Raw genomic sequence first — 4988 nt, forward strand, 5'->3', positions numbered from 1 at the left:
GCCTCATTGTCTCTCTCTTTGTCTCTTTCTGTGTATTCTTGATATATTGCAATCGCTGTCAGGTATCCCCTCCTCGTGAACCGAACCCCTATGTCGAGGCGGGTCCCTGACAATTTTTCCCTTTTATAAATTTCATTTTGGTGTCATGTCTAGGAAAATGAATAACTGAGACAAGAGAAGAATTGATTCATTTGGATTATGGTGTTGGCAAAGAATACTGAATATGCCAGATTGCCAGAAGAACAAACAAATGTGTCTTGGAAAAAGTATAACCAAAATGATCCTGAGAAATGGGGATGGTTAGGTTTCATCTCATATAATTTGGAAATGCTGTCAGGAGGGACCAGTTTATCGAAAAGGACGTCATTCTTGTGGAGGATCTGCAAAAAAGAGGAAAACTGCCAAGGGGATGGATTGGCATAGCGGCTACAACAGTGGGCTCAAACATAACAAGAACTGTCAGGATGCTGCAGGACCTGGCAGTGTTTCCTTCTGTTGTGTATAAATAGGGTTGCTGTAAGTCAGATCCAACTTATTGGCACCTAACAGCAACAACCCAGGTTATAAAGGTTTTCTGCTATATTTAATTCTACAAGATTTATAATTCCATGTATTTTATTTGCATTTACAATGAAGTCTTAGTTCACTATTTGTGTATGGTTTTGTTGTTTGTGTGAAGTGCCATCGAGTAGTTTCCAATATATACAGCAACTCTATATAGGTTTTACAAGGAGCAGTTGGTGGGTTTGAACAGATGATCTTGTGGTTGACTGTCTAGTTATGATCCTACAGCATCATACCAGGAGTCAATGTATAGTGTAAGTTATAGATTAAAGTTTTCTCTTTTATTGTCTTTTCATTCTTTGTCTTTTTCTTCCTTCCTTCCTTCCCTCTCTCCTTCCTTTCTCTCTTTTCCTGCATATGGATAGTCAATTCCTCCAGAACCCTCTAACATTCTTTTGTACCTTTGTTAAAAATTAGTTGTCTATAAGTGTGTGGTCTATTTGTGGACTTGTTATTCTTACAATTAATCTATTTGTTTACTTGTTATCCAATTTTTTTCTTCTTTTTAAGTATTCTTTTGGCTATTATAGGTTCTTTGCATTTCAGCTAGTAAGACTGTGGACATCAACTTGAGAACAAGTAGTCTTTCACTTGTGTCCAGGCTATTAAACACTCTGATCCATGAAATTGTATTTCTCCCTCACAATTGGTAGAGGCTTCAGTACAACCAGTACAACCATTTTCCCAATTGGACATAATGGGAAAATGCTCTTTTGACTTTTTCTTAAGATACCACCCTTTATATTGTTTGGGATGTAGTCTATGATATCCTTAATTTTTAGCTTTAGCTTCTTAAAATTCTTAATAGTTATTTCTTTTCCCATTGATATTACCATATACCAAGAATGTTTGCATCCATTCATATTAAGTAATGTAATAGCCAAGAACCAAGAAAGAAACTATATTGTCAATGGGGGAAAATTGTTTTCAGTTTCCAAATGCCATGTATCAGCTAAGAAACAAATGGATTTGGCTCAGGAATTTTATATTTACATATTTTTATTAATGACACAAAAACCTGAAATACTTTTCTTCCTCTTCCCCAACTCCATTTAAAATAACTGTATTTTTTCTTCTAAATAGAATGTGATTTACCTAAAACTGACAATAAAGCATAATTCAATTGAGAGGTGTGTTTATATAACATGATACACTGAAAAACATGGTGAAATATCTCTTAAATCATTTTGCAAATTAATGGCTGCCATATTTCCAGGTTACTTTCGGCTCGCCTGCAAACAAAAAGCAACTGTAGCTATTTTTTTTTTAAATATATGGAACCCAAATGACGTCTCGAGCCATTTAGAAACTGAGAGATATGAGCAAGGACTAATGAAAATCAAAAGGAAAGATAATAAATAAGGGATGTGTGCTGAGATCTGGAGGAAAGTTCAGATGGAGAATAACAGAGGTGCAAACTAAAATCCAATGTCCAGATATAAAGTAGGTAATGGCAGTATAATCTGGGAAGAAGTGACCCATGAAACCCATAATGGAGTAGGGTCATGAACAAAGTTAAAGGCAATAAAAATATCCTGGTATTCTCATCTCAAAGTCTATGCTTCAGTGGAGAGTAAGAGTAAGAAGTCAACCATAAGCAGGCATCCGGTCTCTTGATGCAGTCACTATTAGGGATCAATCAGTCCTCAGTCCTTTATTATAAGAAACTATTATTCTGTTGCAGTCACTCCTTAAGCAGTTAAGTATTATATTATATTTTCATTTACTGTTGTCATTTTTAAACTTTTTTTTCATTCCTTTCACTGAAAAATTAAAAAATTAATGTACTCTATTCATGTTTCCAATGTGGTAAATTATACTGCCAACTCTTATATTTAAATGATTTTTTGAAAATCCTTTTAAAAACAGGAAAGCACTGAAGACATTAAGAAATTACCAGGCTAAAGTAGAAGAAAACAACAACCCTGAGTGAGAATCAAGAACTACAGCAGATCCTGGTCTCTGGCCTCCATTCGTTAACCACATGAGCACCATATCTACCTCACTAGCTACGTAAGGGTGAAGATGATTCTATAATCTCTTATAGTATAGAAAGGAGTCCTGGCATGGCACTGGTATACTAATCATAAGGTTGGTGGTTCACACTCACCAGATGTTCCTCAGAAAGCCTATAGGATCACTATGAGTTGGAATGGACTTGATGGCACTTTACAAAACAATATAGTAAAGAAAAAACATTTGACAAAATTCAGCCTAAATTCAGAATACAAATAAACTATTTTAAAAATGAGGGAAGAAAGGGGGGATTTGTAAATTTGATTTAAAATAAAGAATATGCAGGATCTCTGATCTCATCTACTGCGAGACCAGAAGAACTAGATGGTATTCAGCTACTATTGATATTTTTTCTGATCAGGGCTACAATAGATGCTTCTTGATAGGAAGAGAGAAAAAAATGAAGAAGAGAACTTTAAAAATTCTAGATTTGTAGGACTAATTGAATCTGGAGGACTCTTTAAAACTATTACCCTGAGATATTACACAAACCTTTAACCAAAACTACCCTCCAAGGTAACCTTTTAACTGAAAACAGACTGATTCACAAAATAAAGAATGCCACTAGTGTAAACTAAGCATCTTTAAAAAATCATTTATATAAGGTTTTCTATAAATCATAAGTGGGCAACATTTACTCTAAATTGAAGGTGAATGTATGAGTGGGTCGGGAAACCAGATGACTGGAATTGAAGCACCCAGAGAGAACTAATGATAATGTTACCTCATAGGGACAAATTTAACAAATGTCTACAATTTGTGTTTATTGTTGTTAAGTGCCATCGAAGCTGTATAGGGTTTCCAAGGAGCTGCTGGTGAGTTTGAACCAAGGCCCTTATGGTTCAAGTGCTTATCCTACAATGCCATAAGGGAATCTAATCTGCTACATAAACCACCACCAAAAACAGAATGCAATATGTTTTAGTTTTTAAAATAGGCATAAAAATCTTACAGAAAGAGCAGGAATGAAACAAAAAAACAAAAATTCACTATCTCAAACTTCAATTCCACATTATACTAGAAGCCCTAACTAGGATAAGAAAAGAAAAAAAAAAAAAAAAGTAATTAAGAAGGATAAGAAAGGAATAAACAAAAGTATCATAGTCACAGATTATTTGATTATATAGAATTGTTTAGTGAGTTTGGCAAAATTGGCAACTACAAGACAAATATATCGAAATAATTTTAATTTCAATTAATTGGTAACAATTGACAGTAAAGCTTTTAAGAAATACTGTATCTCACATGACCAAAAAGTCAAATGCCAAAAAACTATTCATGACAAATGTGCAAGATTTCCACAATATGAATGAGAAAATTTTACTGGCATACATTCAAGAAAAGTTCAATAAGTGAGATACGTTTTGCTGGATTGGGAAACTCCATATTGAAAGTTGGCAGTAGTTCCTAAATAAATCTATAGAGTCACTGTTGGTGTTGCTATTGTTGATAAGGGCTGTCAAGTTGGTTCCATCTCACAGAGACCTTAGGTACAACAGAAGGAAACACCACCTGGTGCTACATAATCCTCATTATTGGTGTTATGTTTGATCCCATTGTTACTGCCACAGTGATAATCAATTTTGTTGGGAATCTTCCTCTTCTTCACTGTCCCAAGGATGATGCCTTTCTCCTGGGATCAGTACCTCTGCACAACGTATCCAAAGTATAAAAGACAAAGTCTCACCATCCTCACTTGTAAGGAGCTTTATGGTTACATTACATCCAACATAGATTTGCTTATTCTTCTGCAGTCCATGATACTTTCAATATTCTTCTCCAACACCATAATTCAGATGAATCAATTTTTCTCCAGTTTTCCTTATTCATTGTTCAATTTTCACATGCATATGAAACAATGGAAAATTCCATGGCATGGGTAAGGCACACCTTACTCCTCAAAGTGACATCTTTGCTCATTAACACAGTAAAGAGGGGTTTTTTTGTGACAGATTTGCCCAAAGTTATAAGGCATTTGTTCAACTGGTTCAAGAGGTAGCTTATTTGACAGAGAACTTCCAGAGGTTCAAGTCAGATTCAGAAGAGGCCGTGAAACGAGGGATATCATTGTGGATATCTGATGCATCTTGGCTGAAAGCAGAGAACATCAGAAAGATGTTGACCTGTGCTTTATTGATTACACAAAGGCTTTTGATTGTGTGGATCATGGCAAGGTATGGACAATATTGCAAAGTATGAGTATTCCGGAACACTTAATTCTGCTCATGAAGAATCTGTACATGCAAAAGGCAGTTGTTTGAACAGAACATGGGAACACTGAATGGTTTAAAATTAAGAAACGTGTGCAACAAGGTTGTATTCTTTCACCATATTTATTTAACCTGAATGCTGAGCAAATAATCGAAGAAGCTGGGTTATAGGAAGAAAAACGTGGCATCAGGATTGCA

The sequence above is a fragment of the Chrysochloris asiatica genome, unplaced genomic scaffold (assembly GCF_000296735.1).
Source record: "Chrysochloris asiatica unplaced genomic scaffold, ChrAsi1.0 scaffold00016, whole genome shotgun sequence".
Taxonomy (NCBI): Eukaryota; Metazoa; Chordata; class Mammalia; order Afrosoricida; family Chrysochloridae; genus Chrysochloris; species Chrysochloris asiatica.